Source organism: Staurois parvus, unplaced genomic scaffold (genome assembly GCF_062004578.1).
Source record: "Staurois parvus isolate SC_StPar_1 unplaced genomic scaffold, SC_StPar_1.0 ptg000388l, whole genome shotgun sequence".
NCBI classification, from domain to species: Eukaryota; Metazoa; Chordata; class Amphibia; order Anura; family Ranidae; genus Staurois; species Staurois parvus.
In genome coordinates, this window is record NW_028318184.1 from 4011916 (window position 1) to 4036498 (window position 24583).

The 24583-nt window shown below is 43.9% G+C and overlaps 1 pseudogene; it reads left to right on the forward strand.

The window, feature by feature from the left end:
• Positions 1-256: 256 nt before the first annotated feature.
• On the forward strand, positions 257-22855 carry LOC149455816 (squalene synthase-like; annotated as a pseudogene).
• Positions 22856-24583: the final 1728 nt, after the last annotated feature.

The following is a 24583-nucleotide window of genomic DNA, read 5'->3' on the forward strand; positions in this document are numbered from 1 at the left end:
GAGCTCTTTTACATTGCTGAGTAGTGGAGTAGTGTCATGTTTCATATGACTGTCATATGCCTTTAAGTGTTCTTTGTATTTTGTCTCTGCTCCTCCCTTTCCTTTGGTTTAGTTCATGCTGTATAGATAGCCCCACCCTTTTATTCATTTCCCAGTAATGCATTTCAGCCTCATGTCATGACGTAGATCACATTATGATCTAGCTGCTTGAAAAAGGAGTGCACTTCTGCCTTTCCCGTCCAGCGCATGCTCCGAAATGTGTCGCAGTGCACCTTGGGATACTGATGTCATCGTGCTCACGTCGCCACTGCATTCCAGCGTGCGTTACACCCTGCTCACAGTGAGGACGTGCACGCCGGCCGGCACCTCAGCTCTCTCCCCTCCAGCCACCACGCTGCTCCAGCGGCACGCTGAGACCTTGTACCGATGACAGCTCAGTTATACAGATGACTACACTCCCCTGTCCGATGTTACATCATACCATTATACCATGCATTATTTTTACCACACAAATGTGAGTGCTCCTACCTTTTATCTTCAATAAAGTGTTATGCTGCACTTAGAGGCACTTCTTCTCCTTCTCATGATCTTTTGACCTATCCGATGTTCATTGTTGTAAGATTCTCCCAGTTTATGGAATAAACTTTACAAGATCTACAAGGTGTCATCTGATCGAGTCACTGCCTGTGTTATTCAACTAAGATTGGAGTTATCACTATCTCATCACAACTGTAAGTTACAGAGATCACACTTTCAATGCTTAGATTGGAGAGACAGAACATACATTGCGCTTTGCTTGAGGGTCTTTCAACAAAACAAGGTCACCTACTTGAACATTTGGTTTCTCCACTGTTCACTTTGGAGGGATGACAAATATTCTTGCTTCCATCATTTCCAAAAGATATCAGAAAGGTTCTGAAACTGCTTCCACTGGCACTTATAAAGATCTTTTGAGGTGAACTCACCAGGTGGTGCTAATACAGCACCAGACTCCTAAGTCAAGAGCATTGCTGGTGTAAGAATTTCAGGTCTCTCGGGGTCTGTTGAAATAGACAACAATGGTCTAGGATTCATTATGGCTGTAACTTCAGGTCCGATCTCACTGTCAGAATTTGGTTCACTGAGGTCAAATACCTCAGCTTCAGTTTGCTCTCTTGTATCTGCATAACATAGAAATTTGGGCCTGAGAACCAGTTGGTATGTATCAGGTGAGCTGCTTGAATTAGTCTGGTACCATGATCTGCTGGGTACTAGCTAGTGGTAACATAATCCACTGATGTGGCTCAGTGGATTTTCTAATGTGGATCACCCTGTTTGAGACATACACATAAACTCTTCTGGAGGTATTGTGAATATGGCCTAGCACAATTTTGCTGTCAGTGTATTATATAACTGCATCGGGCTCAAAGCCCATTTCTTCAAGAATCAATTCTGCTAGCTCAACTGGCTAAATGGCTGCACATATCTCTAAACATGGCACTGTGTGGGCTGTTCTTGGAGCTAGTTTAGATTGCCCATAATAAGGCCTACATGACATTGACCATTACTCTCTATGACCTTGAGATATGCTACAGCTGCTATAGCTAAGCAGAAGCATCAGAAAAAACACATCCATTTTACTGTAGATGTTAGAGACACTGGCACATTGGATCTGGGAATACTATTCAAGATGAATAAAGTCTTCCATCCATGTACTCCACTGAGTTTCTCTTTCTGGCAAGAGTGGGGAGCCCCAGTCACATTGATCTATCGAGAGATCTCTGATTAAGGCTTTGCCTTGCATAGAGATCGGGGCTGCTAACCCAAGTGGGTCATAAATACTGTTTACTGTGGCTAGGATACCTCTCTGTGTGTATGGCTTCACCTTTCTGAATGCTTGACAGTTAAAACTTTCTGTCTGGAGATTCCAACTTACTTCTAAACTCCATTGAACAGCAGAGGATAGATACCTGGAACAAGGTCTTTTAACTCTTTAGCTCTGTCATCTCTAGGAAATGCTTCCATTACTGAGTTTCTATTGGATGCCACCTTGTGTAGCTTACCCTCGGTTCACATCTATGCGGCTGTGTGGGCTGCGTTTTGCTTGGGCACAAGGGCATATTCATTTGAATGGACTCCCATGCCCAGGACATGCAGGGAAGAAGTCCCTGCACTTCTTTGGAAAGCGCAGCCTGCGCAGGAACCTTGGTTCCCAGTACGGTTGCGTTTTCCAGTGCGGGCGGAGTGCCATTAGAACTAATGGCACCCGCCCACGGGTCCGCATTTCTCTGTGCGGGTGGTACGGCCACACGGATTTTCGTGCAGATCCGCAGCAGCAACATCCACACAGATATGAACCAACGGTTAAGATTAGATCCTGCAAGTATCTAATTAGCTTTCTGCAGGAGACTGACTGCTTTAGCTTCAGTAGGCACAGATGTAAGTCCGTCATCTACGCAGAAATTTCTTAATTAATTTTGCAGTCATGTGATTGCATGTATAAAATGTTAAAATTAAAAAAATTAAGCTGTTATAGCAGCAATGGGTGGGCCAACGCAATATCGAACCCTACAGACTAAGATTGCGATGCCACAGGGGCGGACTGACCATTTGGAAACTCAGGCGCTGCCCGAGGGCCCGGGGTCAGTAGGGGGCCCCATGAGATGCCCCTGGTACCTTTTTCATAGGCTTTTTTGAGTTTGGGCAAGAACACAGGGGCCCCATGATCCCCTATTGCCCGGGGGCCCCATGAGTTGTCAGTCCGCCTCTGGGATGCCATTAAAGTTCATGTATGTGTAAAGGCAGGCTTCCCAATACTTTTATTTATATTATAATACACAATATGTTGTAGAAGACAGAAAGCCAAAATGGGAAACTAATACAGCCATCACATCTAATGATTGGTAAGCTGCAATGTAATACATTTTTGGTTTTGTGTTTAATACTGCTTTAATACTCATGTTTTAAATAGAATGTAATTAGAATAATAAAGTATTTTGTTTACAAATGAGAGAAAAATGGTAGGTCATCAATGACAATGTGTCTGCAAAACATGGGCCCATCAGTTGCTTACCCTCTATACCAGGGGTGTCCAAACTTTTTTCAAAGAGGGCCAGATTGGATGAAGTGAACATGGTGGAGGGCCGAACATTTTTCCGAACATTCTTTGAACCATTACAATTAAATGCAAATAAATTATTTTATGCCAAGTTAATTGCAAACTACATACTTTTCATTTCATAACATTAAGATCAACTGACAGCTGAGTTTTCACAATGTATTGAAAATAAATTTTAAAAAAACTTACCTGCACTAATGTGAAGGGTGAAAAAGGTAGCTGGAGCTGAAGTCTCTGCTCGGCAGCTGGGAGGGGAAGAGAAACACACTTCCCGGCCCTGACGTCACCGCCCTCTGTCGCTCCCAGCGCGGTGCAGTCACGCATGCGCACTGCTCTCAAGCAGAAGACTGTCTGCCACAGAAGGGAGGGCCGTGCGACAGCCGCATTTACACAGACCAGGGAGAACGCGCTGCAGTCAGGCATGCGCACTGCCCTCTGCTCTCAAGCAGAAGACTGTCTGCCATAGAAGGGAGGGCCACATTACACAGAGCAGGGAGGGCTGTTGGAGGGCCGTATTAAACCGACCCCTGGGCCGTAAATGGCCCGCGGGCCGGACTTTGGACATGCCTGCTCTATACCTTATACAGTAGTTGTTTGTATAAACCAGCTGACGTTAGCGAACCTGATCTAGCCTAAATTGTGCTAAAGTGAAAATTCCTGTATTGAAGGATGAAGCCCTACCCCTTCTGGAGCTAATCCCCAATCTCTGGTATTCATCTGTCAAATGTCAGAATGTCAAGCCCCACTGAGGTTACCAAAATAAACATGCAATCTAAAGAACATTACATGAACAAGCTCTACTTTCACAGTCTTACCTCCATTTTCTTGTTGCCAAAAGTTGTGAGAAGAGTTCAAATATGACTGTGTAAACCACTGGGCCCAAAGATAGACCCAGATCCTCAGTACTCCACACTTGGTCTGACACATCATCTCTCTTATTCAGTATAGGTCTGTGTGAGGACACTTGTGGTGAGAAGTGTAGCTGTTACTGAGCTCTGCCAGCATAGAGCACTGGAGTGTGAGGGCAGGAAGCTGCATTTTCACTGAGAGAATGGTATTTTAAGGTATTCCAATAACATTCAGGGGTAGAGAACTATCAAGAGATGGTGCAAGACTTTATCTGGGCTTTGTATGGGCAGTTGCGGCTCTGGCAAATATAAAATAAAATAAAAAGGCCATTGACCCAGCTTAGAGCCTTCTACTGGATTGCTAGAAATGGTAAATATGAAATATTTTATATTAAACATATTTTTCCCTGGCTATAAAGAAATTATTTTTTTTTTTTTAATGCTGAACAAAATAAAATGCATAAAAGTCACTATAGGTTTCCTCTAAGGACTTTCATATTTCCTCCCCACAGTACTGTGATTATGTCTCCTGTTCGTTGATACGTGGCCTGTCAGTAATATTCTCTGTCTCAGGTATGGAGGATCCTATTGTAGGAGAGGATAACAGACTCTCCAGCTCTTTTGGTCTGTTCATGCAGATACCAACATCATCTGTGATTTCCTGGAAGACCAACTGATCGGCCAGGAGTTCTGACCAAAAGAGGTGAGTACAGACTTCTTCCCACTGCCACAGAAAAATTGGCAAAAAAATAGTAAAAATAATATTTTTTTAAAATGTGACTATTTTTCTTGCTATTAGAATTAGGGATGCACCGAAATTCCGGTTGCTGAAATGTTTAGGCTGAAAACACCCCTTTTGGCTGTTGGCCGAAATGAAAAAAAAAAATACAGGTGCCGAAAAAAACCCCGCCTCTCAAAGCCGTCTGTCCGCCGTCACCCCGCCCGCCGGTAGTTCAGTCTTACCTGAGAAACCATTGATCCCGGAGTTGGGCATAGAGATGAGAGAAGGAAAGATGGCTGCCACACATCTCTATGCCCTTGGAGGACCAGAGCAATGTCACTTCCGGTTCCGGCCATTTTTTTTTTTTTTTAAAGCACTAGATCAATGCTCTTTTTTGATCTAATGCTTTACATTGCAGAGGAGAGATGTGGGGTCTTATTGACCCCATATCTCTCCATAAAGAGGACCTGTCACTAATTTTTTCTGTCACAAGGGATGCATGCATTTCTTGTGATAAGAATAAAAGTGATTACATTTTTTTTAAAAGTAACAGTGCAAAAATAAAAAAAAACATTAAACACATTTTTTAAAAAAAGTTTAAAGTGCCCCAGTCCCCCCGTGCTCGCACATAGTGGTGAACGCATACGTAGGCCATGCCCACATATGTAAATGTTGTTCAAACCACACACGTGAGGTATCGCCATAAACATCAGAGCAAGAGCAATCATTTTCACACTAGACCTCCTCTGTAACATTACACTGCTAACCTGTAGAAATTTTTAAAGCATCACCCATGGAGATTTTTAAACACCGCAGTTTCACGCGATTCCACAATCGTGTGCAATTTTAAAGCATGACATGTTGGGTATCTATTTATTCGCTGTAACATCCTCTTACATATTTTACAAAAAAAATTGGGGTATGTATTTTTTTTTAATCAGTGTATTTTTTTACAAAAAATATATATTCATTTTTAAAAACTGCGCATTTCGGTTTTGGTTTTCGGCCAAGTGCATTTTGAATTTTCGGTTTCGGCACCCAAATAATTTTAGTGCACCACTAATTAGAATGATCCACCACCAAAGAATAACCCAAATAAATTCTCCTGCTCCTGACAGTCGCAGCGATACCACTTATGTGTTTTTTTTGTTGTTGCTGTTGTTTGTAGCATACTAATGTCTAAGTTGCACAGGTGTGGCAGTGGGATCAAGCAGTTTCAAGAGTCCTGAACAGAGAACCCATCATACCAAATGACTGCTGCAGAGGTAGTGCTACAAATACAATGAAGTGGCATTGCTGCACTGAGTAGGGGTTGTGTGTCTCACTGTATTGATGAGAATCAACAGCCTGCATATGACCTCCTCCCTCCTCTTTATGCAGAGCTTTACATTATGTTATTCACATTTATATTTGATGGTATGCTTTATTATTACTTGATATTTTCTCATTCATTTGGAGTGTTTGTCACATTACTTTTCTAGCTGCATTTTTAAAAAAATATGCTATTACATGTTACACATTTATTTCTTTATTTTTGTAACACAGCACATATATTCAAATATCACAGCAATCAGGTGATTGGGAAGCGGGATCATTAGTACGAGTTGTCAGTGACAGCTCAGAATCTATACTGGTGCAGCGCAAACATTGTAGCACATACAATATATGCAGCCCCATGGATAAAAACCCAGTCCCGTAAAGCCATATATATGCATACATTCAGCGGGTAGAGGTTAAGCTTGGTTGCATTGACTTTTTTTTTTCCTGTTTCACAAATTGCACTGATGTATGAGGCACTTCGAGAATGAGCATTTCATCTTTGTACTAAGCATTTTATATGTGTAATACTGATAGATTGGTATTTTGCTCATAGTGATTCCCCCACAGGAGCCGCTAGTGATGATGTGTCCTCTCCTTGCCATGACTCTCTAAACTGCTCGGTCCCCACTGACGCACTTGGTCATATACTAAAGACCAGTTGCATCTGTAGATTTAGGAGTTAGCAGATTATCACTGTCAAGCGTCTGTGGTAATGAGCCCTTGTAGAATGCCAACTCGGGGTTCCCCAGGGCGCGGAGTCTAAACCCCAGCCTGCTTATTCACCAGAGCCTCTGATGGTGGGGATGGATTTGCAGCAAACTGGAACCAGTCCCTCAGGTACGCCCAGATGGTGATGCGGAGACCACTCGCGTGAGCAGAGTACGACAGCAGGAGACAACAGGAGCTTCAGTAGACAAGCAGAGGTTAGGACGGGTGGCAAACAAGCACAGAGGGTGATCTAAGCCGGGATCGGTACACTATTAGTCAGACACAGGATGCACAAGTAGCAAACAAACAGGAGCTCAGAGAACTATGAAGATGCTCAGGCTATGTGGGCTTGACTGCCTATACAAGACATGCTCAATCAAACTAGGAGGTGGTCCGGGAAGTGATGGAAGGGACGGAAATAAAACCCGCAGAATAGGTGAACACAGCCAAGCCACATATGTAAATGGAATCCGGGTAGGAAAAGCACTGCAGCAAGGAGGTAAGAAAACACAGGCAAACTTGTGACAACCAATCTAAGAATGTACAGGAGGCAACAAACATCTTGGCAGTAAACAGACTCAATGTATTAAGGCAATTCAGGCCAAATCAATACAGTGCAAAGCCATAAACGCATAGACAAAGAGCGCTATAATAGGCAAATGGGTAACTGTTTGCTAACTTGCACTTAAAGAAACTACAGCATTGTTGAATCTTAACTGGGCTACTAGAGTCTCTAAATAACCTCATCCAGTTCAGAAGAGTCAAAAAGGGTCCTCAAAAAGTGGCCCGGTGTACACCTTATGTATACAATGCCAACAGTGGGCTGGTGTACACATTCCTAGGCTGGGAGGACCCCTGGAGGTGGTGAAAGTACCTGATGCCTAGTAGTTAACATTTGCCGGCTTTTGGTTTGGGTCCTTCTTTAGGTTGTGCACTGTCCCTTTAAGAGTATTAATCAAGCAATAAAGGCTAAGCTGCTAAGTAGGAGAATTCTCTGTTTTGGTTAACTGTGTTTGGTGGCAGTTACGGCATGTAGTTCAGCTCACCACTATCTGGCAGGTGCCTACTCTGGTCCCAACGGCATTTTGTACACCTTTGGGGTACAGCTTCCTTAGGACTCTCACTGAATGTGCCATGGGACAGTCTCTTGGATGGTCGGTTCCCCATTCTTGCTCTCTGCTCCCTCTTGGCTGGCAGGATGGACAACTTTTCCTGTCTTTTCTATACTAATTAACCACTTCTGGGGCAACAGGGGCTAACTTTTCGTCCCTACAATCAAGGGACTTCTCCTGCACCCTGAAGTGTGTCCTCCAGCCAACGACCATTGTGTCTAAGGTTACAGATCGTTCAACAGTTGGTGGACTAAGTGACACCTTTATGTTCAGATAACCATTACAGAGGTACTTTTCTGCTCCAATGCCCTGGAGATCTAAGTCTTCCAACACTTGCAGAGGCATGTACTTCAAGTTCTTTTTGTAGAAGTCTCGGGTCAGAAAAGTCACTTGAGCACATGAGTCGAGGAGTGCGCTTGTGTAGGTCCCTGCCATCAACACAGGTACCACAAGAGAAGGGTCTATCAACTTGTCAGGAAGCTGGATAACATAAACTGACGTAGCAGAGCAAACAGTAGAGGGTACCACCATAAAAGTGTAAGCTATTCATAAAAATAAAATCAAAATAAAGTAATGCACTCGCTGTATAATGGATAAAACCAGAACCACTCTTACTATTAGCATGACTGATGTGATATGGACAATGGGACAAATACGCTGCAAGATCGGAACTCCAAATTGCAGTAATACTAATGGCACTATAGAGGAAGTCGTGTTGAATGAATAATACAAAAATCATACAAATAAATCTAATAATCGTTTGGCACAAGGCAGATATTGGTGGACTAAATGGATGGGTCAAATAATAGATATGATTTAAATAAATAAATAAATCCATAAGCAAGCTTAAAAATCTTGAGCAAATATAAACCTGAACCCTCAGCTTCTGGTACCCAGATCCAGTGTACAATGGGCTACTATTCTGACGCTTCTCTATAAACTCCTCCAGAGTGGCAATGAACTTAGGCCCTATCATGGCCATGGGTACTGGTAACATGGCTCTTTCTGTTAGAGTTGCCTAACTTGAGCTTTCTGGATTGACTTCTAGCACTTCCACCTGAAACAGGCTTTAATGTTGTTAGTCAGGTACAGAGGAAACTCTGCAGACCCTGATGTAAAGGGAGACACTGTGGACCCTGGTGTAAAGGGGAACACTGCAGACCATGATGTAAAGGGGAACTCTGATATAAGGGGTCTGTGGTCACCAGAGCCCCCCCCCCCCCCAATCCTTGCACAAGAGTCCAAATATTTCCCCTTACATCAGAGTCTGCATGATTCCCTCTTACAGTGCAAGAAGGAACTCCACAGACCCTGATGTAAAAAGAAACTCTGATGTAAAGGGAAATGCCACAGAACAGGATGTAAGGGGAAATGCTGTCGACTGGTGTAAAGGGGAACTCTGATGTAAGGTGGTCTCTGGTCACTAGAGCCTTCCCTTACATCAGAGTCTGCAACATTCTACTTTACATTAGAGTTCCCACTTATATCAGGATCTGCAGAGTTCACCCTTGCACTGTAAGAGGGAATCCTAACATAAAACAGTAATCCCACAAAATATAGATGGAAAAAAGCCTGTGCTGGAGACGTTAGTTCCACTAGGGGGTAACACTTGGGTCCTATAAACCAACCACTTACCAAGGATAGAATGGCTAAAATGTCCCAAAAATTGCATATATAGGAATAATAACAAGTAGTAACACTTTTGTTCAATGTCGAGATACAAACAGTGCTTAAATGTAGAAACCCACCATGGAGATCAATGATAAAGGGCCAGTGAGTCCCTCATAGGATCCTGTAGGGATGATGATGCTGCTGATGGTGTGGTAGAAGGCCTTCAATTGCAGGGTGTCAAAGACCACAAAAGCCACAAAATGCTTCAGCTAGAGGACCAGAAGTGACAGTCTACCAAGCCCTGCCCAAGCCCAGCTGGCTTCAGAACTGCGCATGCATAGTTCCCATGCCAGCCCGTAGCCATATCTTTTATGGGCAACCACTGTCCACAATGGACATCTATGGACCAATTGTAAATTGGACGTTTTTTAAAAACTGTCAGTAAATTGACAGGTGGTTGGCAACCCTGGTCACAGGTTCCATGATCACTGCCACACCCGTTACAGTGTCCCTGATTACCGCCACACCAGTTACAGCATCCCTGATCACTACCACACCAATCAGTGTCGCCATAAAGACTCTCTGAAGAGCCATTCATGTTTAGATCACTCCTCAGAGAGCATTTGACAGGCAATGAGGAGGCAATGTATCGCCTCCTCGCCACCTGCTTTATCCCCTTGGTCCCTGCAAAAGCAACCCTAGTAACTTGAATGGGTCACGATCAGCATGAATACAGGGGGTATAAAGCAAAGCATCACGTAGCATGTTTATACCCCCAGCAACTGCCTCTGCAGCTAAAAAGGATAGTGGTTGAGGGTTGGTAAAACCACTCCCCCCCCATCCTCACGTGTGAACAGGCCCTAATAGAGCAGCCAGTCACAATTCTCCAATCACCACCACACCGGCCTCAGTGTCACCAGACCAGTGTAGCTAGAATCAATTTTCCTGATTGCCTCCAGACCAGAGCGGTGACGCAAGCAACGGTTTTTCTAACGACCTCCACACCAGTCCCAGTGTCACAGAACAGTATATGCCAACAACAGTGTTCCTTATAACAACCGCACCAGTACAGTGTTGCCTCTGCCTGCCGCCTATGCTAACCTGGCCTGTTTATTGACCACATTTCTGCCTGTTACCTGGACCGATCCTTTACCTGTTTGCTGACCATTTCTCTGCCTGCACCTGAGGCCACCATTACAGTACATTGGTTTTTATACACTAGTTACAATGTCTGGTGTATAATCAGTCCAAACATTAAAAATGTCTCACACGTGTTACTGCGATATTGTGGAGGAGTAGCAGAATGTGTTTTGGGTTGTAATTCTAAGTATGTCAATATCTTATTTGTGTGAAAAAAAAAAAAAGAAGTAATAATAATTTTTTTTTTCTACATTTTCCAAAAAGTGTGGCAAATAATGTCATTTTCAAAAGACTCACTATGCCTTTTGCAAAATTCCTTGCAGTGCCTTCCAAAATGGGTTTATTTCATGGGTGTTTCCACTGTTCCACTGTGGGTGTTTCCACAGGGCCTCCAAAAAATGTGATAGGTAGTCAGGAAATTGGATATGTAATAATTTATGCTACTTGAAAGCCCAAAGGTGCTCCTTGGATTTTGGACCTCTCTAGGCATCTAGGCTGTGAAAAAGTCTCACACGTGGTATCCCCATAGCAAAATGTGTTTGGGGGTATAATTATAAGTATCCCTACACTGTGTGTGAGACATAGCTTGTTAGAATAACAACTTTGTGAAAAAAAACATTTAATTTAAAAAAAATTGTGACAAAAAACTACAACTTCAAAAAACTCACCATGCCTCTTTCTAAATACCTCAGACTGTGAATGTATTGTATAGATGTACTATATGTGATTTTACCAACACTGGAAGTGGCTACTGTCCATCTCCTAGATTCAGTACGATTTCTGAGGATGGTGGAATAGGTTCAAGACCTATGACCAGTATCTGATGTACCAGGTGTGGAGTAAATATGGGAAGAAGTTGTCTGACTTTACCAAGCTTGAAAATATTGTGGCAGCCATGCAGTGTCTGAATGAGCTCATCACTAATGCCCTGAAACATGTGCCCAATTTCTTGCTGTACCTCTCCCAACTGAGAAACCAGAGCGTGTTTAAATTCTCTGCAAGCCCACTGGTAAGTGCAACATCTGGTGCAACCATATTAGACATGCGGATGGTAGTCTATGCACTTTTGTAATGAATAAAATGGATTTTCTTCAGTCATAGATGGTCTTATTTAATGCCCAACTGCATAATTTAAAAAAAAAAAAAAATCCGGAAAAACCAGCCATCCAGTGCTGATCCTCTTCTGAGTTGATAAACACCCGGCATCATTCAACCCTCTTCATGTGACCTGAGGGCCTGATGGCCCTACCCCCTGGTGGTCTGGGCTCATGGAATAATACAGCAGAGAACAGCACACAGAGTCAATACATGGCATTGTTCTTTGAAATATCTATAACCTGTTCATCTCTAGAGGAAGAAATTAGGAAGCGGAGCCTTACCATCACGTGATCCAACCAAGGAAGAAAAAAAGGTTTATAAGCAAAATTATTATTATTTATTTATTTAAAATAATGGTAAGTAGGCTTAAGCTTGATGCACATAGGCGCATTCACCTGTGTATTGTAAACAAGCTCCGTATTTCTGGGGCCCACTGTCACGGTCGCCCGATCGCCACCCTCAACATGCGACCATCGCAAAACCGCGACCAACAATAATACGTCACGCCCGCGGCGTCAGACCTCAGACCTTCTCACCAAACTCGTGACCAAAGGACCGGCCGATCTAAAACCAGGATGTGACGTGCGTAACAAGGCCACACTCAGCTGCGCCCTGCACAACGATTGACCAGCTAATGGTCTACAATCTGTGCCTGCAGCCTAAATGCGCTTGTTACTGGGTCAGGTTAATTACGCAACTAACCCTTCTCTGCCACCACCCCTTTTTGTACAGAGAAAGGAGAAACTCTCTTTATCAAATATACCCTGTAATGGTTGAAAATTCGCCTGTCCAATACGGTCACTGCAGGCCGATTGGGCAGAGGATTAAACAAACACAGTAGCATCTCTTCAAAAGGCAGGAATTCGTGAATTGCAAGTGAGCACTTAAAAACAGTTTAACACTTTCAGAAAGAAAGATTTATTACTAAACGAGTCAAACAGGTGCAATAAAATATTTACAAAGATGTATATATGCATATAAAGATACAGCAAAGAGATAGTAGGAAGGAAGTTACAGGGTTAAGTTACTTGCCAGTACGCCTTGGTTTGTAAGCAGATCCACTTTGCAAAGGGTCTCCCCAGGTGGTATTGTCAGGAATGGACTGGCCAGCAATGGTGGGACTCACCTGCCTTTTGATCTGCAGTACCAGGGCTGGCCAGCGGGTGCTCCCAGCAATCAGAGACTCAACTTTGCAGCCAGATAACACCTGGAACAGACTCGGCCTTGGTGTGTGTTTGTCCTGGGCCCTGTATCTGTCCTGCATCCTGTTTCTGTTCCTTTGCTGACCCTGCCTGATCTGAACCGCTGCTGACTTCTCCTGCTCTGATCCCGGCTCGCTCCTGACCATCCTTCTGCCTGACCCTCTGTACCACGCTGCTTGCTACCTGTTCTGATCCCTGGCTTGTGACCCTGACCATCCCTCTGCCTGACCCTCTGTACTACGCTGCTTGCTACCTGCTGAACCTGGCCTGTGACCCTGACCAATCTCCGCTTGCTCCCCCTGTACCTACCTGCCCTATTGATATTGACCCGGCCTGCCTGACGACGCTTGCTTGTATGTACTGTTATCTGTGGGTGGTTTGGTTTGGTTTGTTTGCACTGTATTATGTTTTAGTATTGCACTGCGTTTATGTTTGTATTGTTAGTGTTAATAAATTATATTGTTTATCACATATCTGAAGTCTGCGTTATCCTGCGTCAGTCACACATCTCTGGTCATACCTGGGAGTCCTGACAGGTATATTGATGTTCAAACTGGGAGATGTGTTACCTTAACTCTTTAGGCTTGCCAGCCTGTCTTTTTAAAAGCCCCCTGCAGGGGGGGGGGGAATGGCTCTGAATACTGGCCAATACCCTGTTTTGGGCGGGATCTCGGGCGGACTCTGAATTAAAACCAATATCTTCATAATCCATGATATGAAACGCAGAGGACAAACTGAGTTGAGGAATGTTCATTTAACTTCTGTCACCTGGCTGGTAGGTTTTATGAGGTTCCAACTTCTTTCAAGTCCGGGGAAAAACTATCTTATCTTGATTAGGAGGGGTGAGTTTTCACAGGCCTTGGGACTGAGCATCTGCTGCTCATGGGGGGGCTTTGTAGCGCTGGGCCCCCATGCTGCTCCAGCCTGCCAGCAACTTTTAACACACATCTGTCCCTGTGCCTCTCAGGAAGGGAGGGGGTAGGGAAGGAAGGATTGAGGAATACTTCTAATACAAAAGGGGTTACTCTGCGTCCAACTCTGATGAGCAAGTTTGCTACACCCACGATGTCCTGGAGCTGATTACAGACACCCACAGAAGTAAGCGGGTGAAGGGCACACTGGCGTGTTGTCCTGAACACAGGTAGTGTGCATTTGGGGAATTACATCTGTGTGCATTTGCTACCTTACCTAATAGCAGTATATAGCTGTGTACAGCCACCTTCATCCAGTCATGTCTATGGGCAGCGGTATGCACCTCCAGGACATCCTGGGCACCAGAAATACAGAGGGTGTTTATGCTGCATGGACGAATGCACTTATGTACATGAAGCCTTAAGGGGACAACTTGGAGCTTACACAGGACAAAGGACTTTCTCCCTGCACCCATATGACAGCAGTTGGGGGTATGATCCACCAAGCACCAGCACTATCACATGGGAGGGAGGAGAAGACCAAGTGTAAGCAGGTGTGTGGGATCGGAATTAGCCCAAACCTGCTGCTTTGTCCTGATTTTGATTATGAAGAAGTTTAGACATCCCTGATTAAATGACATGATTTGTGGGTTAGCAGGAGAAGCCGTTAAATGCAGCGAGGGGGCAATCGTGGAAGTGTTGGTTTGTGAAGAGACTTCATCTGGTGATTTTATTTGCACCAGAGCGGCATTCAGCAGCTCTTGGGGCTCGTTTATACTTACGTTGCCCTCTGATATACCATCTACAGTAGATCGCCTTTCAGAAGACAGTTCACCGATGGCTGGGCATATGTTATATGCCTGTTTTAACAACTGAGAGGCCGCATTACATGAGGTCGCAAGACAGTTGCAACACGGCTATGTTCACGTGAATGGGGCATGTTTCATGTCTGATGGCGGTACTGCTCACTGAACATGGCATGGGGTATAATTTTTGCCAAGGCATGTGTACCCACCCTCTCTGACCACCATTTTAATGTAAGGTGGGCAACTGGGAGGTGGTAAAACTGTGGCTCAACCACCTTTAAAAGCTTTAACGCTGTTTTCCTTAGGTCCTGTGCACACTTGGTGTTTGCCTGTCTCCTAAATTTCTTTCTTCCTGGCAGCAGGGTTTTGGCAGAAAGATCGGTTGATGTGTGTAAACTTTCTAGTCACGTTTAGGTGCACCAAGCACTCGGGGATTCATTCTCTTAATTAGCCAGAATAATATTTTATACTGGCCTTTGAAATGAATTAATGCTCAAGCACTAAACATGTCTAGCGTTAACATGCTGTTGCTCCTGGGCACGCTGGCAGTAGAGTTTTTTTCTGCCTCTAAACGTTCCTGTGTGCAAGGACACATAGGTTGATATGGAGGGGAATTTAACAGCAAAAAATGCCAGACCCCCATAAAAGCAATATTTTAATGCTCAGTGTGCATAAGGCCTAAAGATTCATCATCAAAATTACCCACTATAACAAAACAAAATTCATTTCTGACATACCTGTAAAAGAAAATAGGGCATACTTAACTTTCCTACTGTGCACATCATAGAACTCCTCTCTGATATTCTGGAATCTTTTGTTGGACTCCGCACTCCTAGGTTCCCCTGCAGTTCCCACTTGTTCCACCCTCTGTCCTCCAATGATCACAGGATATAATACTGACATAGAGGTCCGCAGGAGGAGCCACTGAGAGCTGCAGAGAGATCCAAAAGAGCAACACTCCTGGGAGTGTTGCCTTCATGTTGAAAAAGTGGTGTCACCCTCTGTTTGCTGTCTAGGAGAGGTACTGTATGTGCATTGCAGAGGTGGTTCCATCATCAGTAGACTTGGGATGTGTTCTTGACCAGCCTTTTCTGCTTGGTTGCTGTGAAGGTCAAGAACCAGGGTATACTCAATGTAAGGGGTATCTAGAACTCAAAACTGAAATTAGAATTATTTTGCCAGTTATTACAATTCTCATATACAGTTATGTTCAAAATAATAGCAGTCAGACATCACTAACCTGATCAATCACTGTTTTTGGTAGAAATGATATTTCGACATGGCAAATAATTTACTAGCAGGTGTAGTAGTGTAATAGAAATCCAACAGACCCAACAGTCATGACATGCATGCTGCTGATTCTGTGTAATTGAATCACTCATTGAAAGGGGCATGTTCAACATAATAGCAGTGTGGAGTTCTATTAGTGAGGTCATTCATTCTTTGCAAAACAGGTGGCAATTGTTGCCCTTATTTAAGGAAGGAAGGCAGCAAATGTTGTACATGCTGGTTACAGTACATTTCTCTCTGAAATTCTGAGGAAAATGGGTCTTTCCAGACATTGTTCAGAAGAACATCGTATCTTGATTAAAAAATTGATTGGAGAGGGGAAAACATATAAAGATGTGCAGAAAATAATAGGCTGCTCAGCTAAAATGATCGCAAATGCTTTAAAAAGACAACCAAAACCTGAAAGACGTGGAAGAAAGTGAAAAGCTACCATTCAAATGGATAGAAGAATAGCCAAAATGGAAAGGACTCAGCCAACAATCAGCTCCAGGAAGATCAAAGAAGGTCTAAAGTTACCTGTGAGTACTTATATATATAAAACCTTTTCTACAAAACCTATATACAATATAAATCTTCCTGTAAATAACCCAAATAAGTCCAAAATGTCCACAACAAATATAGTCCAAAGTTTCCACAACTACTGTTTTTCAATCTTCCAAATCGTGAGAAAATCCCGGATACCTAAAAATTTTTTGAAAAACTGCATATAGTGCATTACCCTTATTCAGAAACAAACATATTGAGTACATGCACACCACTCGTGAAAGAAAAAAAAAAAACTTTTAAATTTATGTGTATATGCACTTATATAAAGTGAATCAAAATACACAGCACTCTGTGACACTAAATAAACATACTAAATACTCCAATTTGTAAATAAACAATCTGTGACTCTTCACTCGTGAAAACAAATCCACAGCAATTACACAATCCGTGATAATGTGCTCAATTAAGTGGTTCCACACTTTAGTAGGATTTCATACAATTACCCTCTCTCTGTTAAAACTAGCAATACAGGCACTCCAGGGTAGTTACTACTTCCTCCCTGCGGATGTATCCACTTCAATCTCCCCCGCTCCTCATAAGGCAGAAAGGACAATCCCGATAGGTGAGCACAGAGAAACACACATGTGAAAGAACAGCAAGGAGTAATTAAGAACAGGATAATAGGAACCGCATTCTAGACGTCAGGTTCCCTTAAGAAGAAGTCGGAAGTGACGAAACGCGTCAGTGTCGTGACGTCAGACGCAATACCGGAAGGAGTGGCGCGGCCATCTTGGTTTTGGAATTTGGTTGTGTGAATTACTGGAAGGATGGACGGTTCCTATGCCTGATGTAAGATGGAAATAAAATATATGTGTTACCCTTATATACTCCACTGAATTTGTCCTTTCTGCCTTATGAGGAGCGGGGGAGATTGAAGTGGATACATCCACAGGGAGGAAGTAGTAACTACCCTGGAGTGCTTGTATTGCTAGTTTTAACAGAGAGAGGGTAATTGTATGAAATCCTACTAAAGTGTGGAACCACTTAATTGAGCACATTATCACGGATTGTGTAATTGCTGTGGATTTGTTTTCATGAGTGAAGAGTCACAGATTGTTTATTTACAAATTGGAGTATTTAGTATGTTTATTTAGTGTCACAGAGTGCTGTGTATTTTGATTCACTTTATATACCGTATTTTTCGCTCCATAAGACGCACTTTTTTCCCCCCAAAAAAGGGGGGAAAATGTCAGTGCGTCTTATGGAGCGAATATGGAGCGGCCGGTCCGGTATTTCCACCGCCGCCGTGCAGAATACCGGGACCTGCAGCGGGACCTTATAGAGATGACTGCTGACCTTTTGGGAGGGGGGGGAGCGGGTACCTGAATTTGACAGGTACCCGCTCCCACTTCCGTGGAGTTGTTCTTTCATCTTACCTGTTCCTCTATCCAGCGGCGCGCTGTCTTCCCGGCTTCTGTAGTGTGGGCATGACAGCCGGGTGCCAAGTGCGCATGCGCAAGAAGCGGTGCTTTTTGTGAATGGTAAGGCGGCACCTGGGACACATGACAGATCCCAGAAGCCGCCGGACCAATCACAAAGCGCAAGTGCTTCTCGCTCATGCGCACTGGGCACCCGGCTGTCATGCCGAGCGCCATTACAGAAGCCAGGAAGACAGCGCACGGCTGGATAGAGGAACAGGTAACATGAAAGAACAACTCCGCGGAAGTGGGAGCGGGTACCTGTCAAATTCAGGTACCCGCTCCCCCCCCTCCCCAAAGGTCAGCAGTCATCTCCTGTACTATCCACAGTCTCTGGTCATCCCTGTGCTGTCCGCAGTCTCTGGTCATCCCTGTACTGTGTCCGCAGTCTCTGGTCATCTCCTGTACTGTGTCCGCAGTCTCTGGTCATCCCCTGTCCTATGTCCGCAGTCTCTGGTCATCCCCTGTCCTATGTCTGCAGTCTCTGGTCATCTCCTGTACTGTGTCCGCAGTCTCTGGTTATCCCCTGTACTGTGTCCCCAGTCTCTGGTCATCTCCTGTACTGTGTCCGCAGTCTCTGGTCATCTCCTGTACTGTGTCCGCAGTCTCTGGTTATCCCTGTACTGTGTCCGCAGTCTATGGTCATCTCCTGTACTGTGTCCACAGTCTCTGGTCTTCTCCTGTACTGTGTCCGCAGTCTCTGGTCATCCCTGTACTGTGTCCGCAGTCTCTGGTCATCCCTGTACTGTGTCCGCAGTCTCTGGTCATCCCCTGTACTGTGTCCGCAGTCTCTGGTCATCCCTGTACTGTGTCTGCAGTCTCTGGTCATCTCCTGTACTATGTCCGCAGTCTCTGGTCATCTCCTGTACTATGTCCGCAGTCTCTGGTCATCTCCTGTACTATGTCTGCAGTCCATTAGTTCAGAATTTTTTTTTTCCTGTTTTCTGCCTCTAAAACCTAGGTGCGTCTTATGGTCAGGTGCGTCTTATGGAGCGAAAAATACGGTAAGTGCATATACACATAAATTTAAAAGTTTTTTTTTTTCTTTCACGAGTGGTGTGCATGTACTTAATATGTTTGTTTCTGAATAAGGGTAATGCACTATAAGCAGTTTTTCAAATTTTTTTGAGGTATCCGGGATTTTCTCACGATTTGGAAGATTGAAAAACAGTAGTTGTGGAAACTTTGGACTATATTTGTTGTGGACATTTTGGACTTATTTGGGTTATTTACAGGAAGATTTATATTGTATACAGGTTTTGTAGAAAAGGTTTTATATATATTTTACACTTTCAGGGGTGAAAGTTTAACTTTTCATAGGGGGATAACAGTCAGAGTGTTATTTATTACCTGTGAGTAATGTTACAATTAGAAGACGCCTATGTGAAGCCAAGCTATCTGCAAGAAGCCCCCGCAAAGTCCCACTGTTGAAAAAAAGACATGTGCTGAAGAGGTTACAATTTGCCAAAGAGCACATTGACTGGCCTAAAGAGGAATGGTGCAACATTTTGTGGACTGATGAAAGTAAGATTGTTCTTTTTGGGTCTAGTGGCCGGAGACAGTTTGTCAGACGACCCCCAAACACTGAATTCAAGCCACAGTACACTGTGAAGACAGTGAAGCATGGTGGTGCAAGCATCATGATATAATGATGTTTCTCATACTACGGTGTTGGGCCTATTTATCGCATACCAGGGATCATGGATCAGTTTGAATACATCAGAATACTTGAAGAGGTCATGCTGCCTTATGCTGAAGAGGAAATGCCCTTGAAATGGGCGTTCCAACAAGACAATGACCCCAAACACACCAGTAAACGTGCAACATCTTGGTTCCAAACCAACAAGATTGACGTTATGGAGTGGCCAGCCCAATCCCCGGATCTTAATCCAATAGAAAACTTGTGGGGGGACATCAAAAATGCAGTTTCTGAGGCAAAACCAAGAAATAGAGAAGAACTGTGGAATGTAGTCCAATCATCCTGGGCTGGAATACCTGTTCACAGGTGCCAGAAGTTGGTTGACTCCATACAACACAGATGTACAGCAGTTCTCAGAAACAGTGCTTATACAACGAAATATTCATTAAGTGATTCAAAGGAAAGAAAAATCTTCAAACATTTTTCAGTTTATATAGTGAATGTTTGAGTTTGTAAAGAAGAATACAAACACTGCTATTTTTTTGAACAGTCTAATATTCACTTTTCTTCAATTTTTTTTAGAGGAACAACACAAATTTGATATATTTTTCTTCATGTTTTGATTTGGAATAGAATGTGTAGTGTTCCCAATGCATTTGTGTGTATGGAAATAAAATCTATTAGAAGGATTTGGAGCTTTATTCACTTTTTTCAACACACTGCTATTATTTTGAACACAACTGTATGTGTAGCAACCTCCTAGATAGGTGCTAGGATGTAGATAGTTTGCATAATTTGGTTTTCTGCTTAACATGCGATTGTAAGGCAAATTTAGTCTCTCTCTCTCTCTCTGCTTAAGGCTAGGTTCACATCTCTGCGTTCCTGCGAGCTGCGTTTTGCACGGGCACGAGAGCCCATTCATTTGAATGGACTTTCGTGCTCCGGGACACGCAGGGAAGAAGTCCCTACACTCTTTGGAAAACGCAGTCCGCATGGAAACCTCGGTTCCCATGTGGTGGTGTCCCTGAGCATACTGGGTACTGGTATTTATATTCAGTGAGCACTTGTGATCTGGGTTGTTCTTCCTCTTCCTCTGAGAGGGGAGTTCCAACCAGGGAGGCAGGCTTGCCTCCCCTGGTACATGCTGCCAGGAGGCCTCGGATGGGCGACCCGCGGGCCAGAACGCTGAAACCCAGGTTGCTTCGGAGAGCTGACTGAGGGGGATGTCTGCAGATCCTGTCTGATATCATGGCTGAAGGTGACCTGTGGCAAGGGCCTTGTGAGTACACACTGTTCAAAATGGACCCTGAGACTTATGCTTTTAACCCCCTCGGGACCGATATGGTCAGCTGCTGGGTATAAGTTAGGGGGGACACCATTTGGTGTCCAGAAGAGCAACTGTCCATTAAGTTCTGCATTCATACAAGGGGACTTTGCTCCATTCTTTGTACAGTCTGCTACACAGTTATATTATGGAAACCCAATGATCCACTGAAAGAAAGCTGTCCTCATTTGTGAATAGTTCAATTTGCAGTATCCCAATATATCTCCTCCCTATCCCAATTATAAAACAAAATAAAAACAACAAAAACTGCAACTCCTAGACTGATCATTGGAGTAACAAGCAGATGTTGTGTGCACCTGGCTATAGGAAATACCGTGTGCTTGGCTGCAGGTAAGATATAGGGGCAAGATACAAGCAGCTGCTATGGGGGTAGTGCTACATATGTATTTGAACTGTATTTTGGCTGATTTCTGGGAGTGTAGCTTCAACAGGTATTTGTGTATACTGTAAGATTGTTTGGCCATAACCGTTGACCATGCATGTGTTTTAGATGATGGCTATCGCTACATTGTCCACCTGCTACAACAACCAGCAAGTGTTTAAAAGAAAGGTGAAGATCTGCAGGGGCCAGGCAGTGACTTTGATGATGGACATTACAGACATGCAGGCTGTAAGAGCCATCACGTGTCAGTATGCCGATGAGGTATGGGTGTTTTATGTTTTTCAGCACATTGTGTCCCTTAGGGAAAAAGTGAGTTATACTGGATATACAATTGCAAAAGATCAAGCAAAAAAACAATTTAAGCAAATTGTTACCTACAGATAAGTTATACTTTTTTTCAATAACTTAGTTATTTAAAAATATCAACAAATGTAATGATGCACTATGATGGACTCAGATCAGACAATCAGAAACTCCTCAAGTCTTAGTGACTGGCAATGACCTGTACATGTGACCCACCCCATCTCTGCTGAACCATATTAGGCCACATGCCCTCAACACTGGGGGAGATCACCCTGGTAAAGCACCTTGTACAAGTTTTGTTGAGGCAAAGGACCTCTTAATGGCATCCCAGTCTTGGTCCTAGGGTTCAATATTGAGTTGGCCCACCCTTTGCAGCTATAACAGATTCAACTCTCCTATGAAGACTGTCCACAAGGTTTAGGAGTGTGTCTATGGGAAGGTTTGACCATTCTTCCAGAGGCGCATTTGTGAGATCAGGCACTGATGTCAGACGAGAAGGCCTGGCTCGCAGTCTCTGCTCTACTTCATCCCAACGTTGTTCTGTTGGGTTGAGGTCAGGACTCTGTGCAGGCCAGTCAAGTTCCTCCACCCCAAACTCGCACATCCATGTCTTTATGGACCTTGCTTTGTGCACTGGTGTGTAGTCACATTGGAACAGGAAGGGGCCATCCCCAAACTGTTCCCACAAAGTTGGGAGCGTGAAATTGTCCAAAATGTCTTGGTATGCTGACGCCTTGAGAGTTCCCTTCACTGGAATTAAGGGGCCAAGCCCAACCTCTGAAAAACAAGCCCACACCATAATCCCCCCTCCACCAAACTTTACACTTGGCACAATGCATTATGGTAAGTACCGTTCTCCTGGCAACCGCCAAACCCAGACACGTCCATTGGATTGCCAGACAGAGAAAAGTAAGTCGTCACTCCAGAGAACACATTTCCACTGCTCTAGAATCCAGTGGTGGCTGGCTTTAAACCACTGTTAAAATTCTTGCAGGTACTGGGAGCTCTGTTCTTGATTGATATGTAATCATATGACATTATTTTCTTCTCATTTTTGCAGATCTACCGGAAGATTCCCCTGACAGACCCATCATCTGAGCAGACACGGGACATCCTGGTTACCATCAGAAAATTAGGTATGCCTAATGGTACCACAGATTCACCCCAATAGATCTTTCCTTGGCCATGCTACTGGTGGCCCTCAGCTACAATACCTCAGACAATACCTGAGTAATGTGCATTCCTTAGAGAAGGTCCACATGGACCAGTGACCTGAAACAAGATGCCTGCAATGCACCCACCTCAGTTCTGATAATAATCTCATCATAGTCCATTAGGATTGTAGGGCTGGAACCCTTCTGAGGACACCCATACAGCCAAGTACTTAAATAAATCTGTATTATCTACACAAATCCAAACTAAAACTAGTTCCAGGTTAACTTAAAGTGCATCCCTACTCTGTCTTTGCATGTGGGCAGGTTGTAGTTAGTTAGGAGCTGTCCTGTACAGGAGAGTAAGGGTTAATACTATTCCAGGTTCTTTGGCTTTTGGCAGGATCTTTGGATCCCACTCTCTGCACTTGTGAATATAAAATGGGACAGTGGGCCGAGTCTGGGGTCTTGGTCTTTGGCAGTCCACTGTGAGAGAAGGCTGTAGGGTTCTGAAGTCTTCTGCACCCCTGGCCTTGGCTATTTCCTTGGAACCCCGAAGATAGTGACACCTGGGAAAGATGTAAAAATGATACAGCTGACCTTCAAGCCATAAAGCTATCAAGACTTGGGGTTTGCCCCAAAGACACCAGCTTCTGAAATTTGCCTCTGTTGGATGCCTCAACTACATGAATTCTCCTCTGCAGTTATGCTGGGACAGCTCATAGTCTGGTTAGGATTAGGGATTAGGGACTTAGTTCAGTATAACTTCAATAAAACAGTCAACCTTCTTGTTTTGTCTGTTTTTGGACTATATTTTTGTAACATTGCACTTTAGGCATTGAAACTTTGACTTTTGCCTGGTCTGAAGTTACTCAAAGGGATGTTATGCAAGCAACCAGCACCACTTTGTACTTCGTCTACCACTTGAGGTCACTAACACACAGGGTATGAAGAATTAACATGCTAAGAGTCATCTTAATGCAAGTTATACATGTGGTTGCCATGAGCAATGCAAGTTACAGTGAGCAAGCAGCCTGTTATAAATGTGTACCTGTTATAGGTGGAATTGCCTATAGCCATAAGGGAGATGTTGTCGGCACTCCCTACGGCGCATTCCATCTCCCACAGCAACCGGAACAGAAATTCACTGCAGAGGTACCCATCCTGTTCAGAGTTACGTAAGTTTAAGATTTAAAGTCAAGTGCACGTTGGAGCTCATGCTATGTGCATGGCGGGGTTCCATGCTGCTACAGGGAATGGTAGTGGGAAGCTGGTGGTTGTGGTCAGTGTTTGGCATAGCCTGCCTAATTGCAATCTACAGTGGAAAGATGTACATTTACATAAGGACCTGAAAGTCAACTGGAAAACAGTTCTGCAAATGTACATGGTGTACATTCATCTCTAAGAGTAGAGGCCTTCCTTAAGGTCAAGTATTCCCTGATGGCAACCTTAGCCTTGTGCCAGGGCATTAATGAAAACAGCACTAAAGCAAAGGTACCCCAAATATACAAAGTACAGTGACCCTGAAGAAGTGTAGCCCAGAAGAACCCACCCTGGGGTAGGCCTCTCATTTAACCCTTGCTTGGTGCCTCACGAGGAGGGAAAGATGGAGGACGTGACAAACAACTACCACCCTACTAACCTCTGCCTGCATGCAGGTCAGGTTCATATTTTGTACACTTTACCTTTGCTTTCCTATCACTCTGTTCAGCCACCTGGAGCAGAAGCAGCCCTGTATAAGCCCAAAGCTGAAGCTTGCACATATATATGGACCTTCTGCATATGACTGCGCTGGTGCATGACCAGCACTGTCACAGTGGCTAAGTCACTTGCTCTAGAAGTATACTAGAGGTACTCCCAAGAGCTGAATCAAGGGTTGGGGGAAGGCTAGAAAGGTATGTAATACTGAGGATATTTTGCTATGCATTGGAAAAC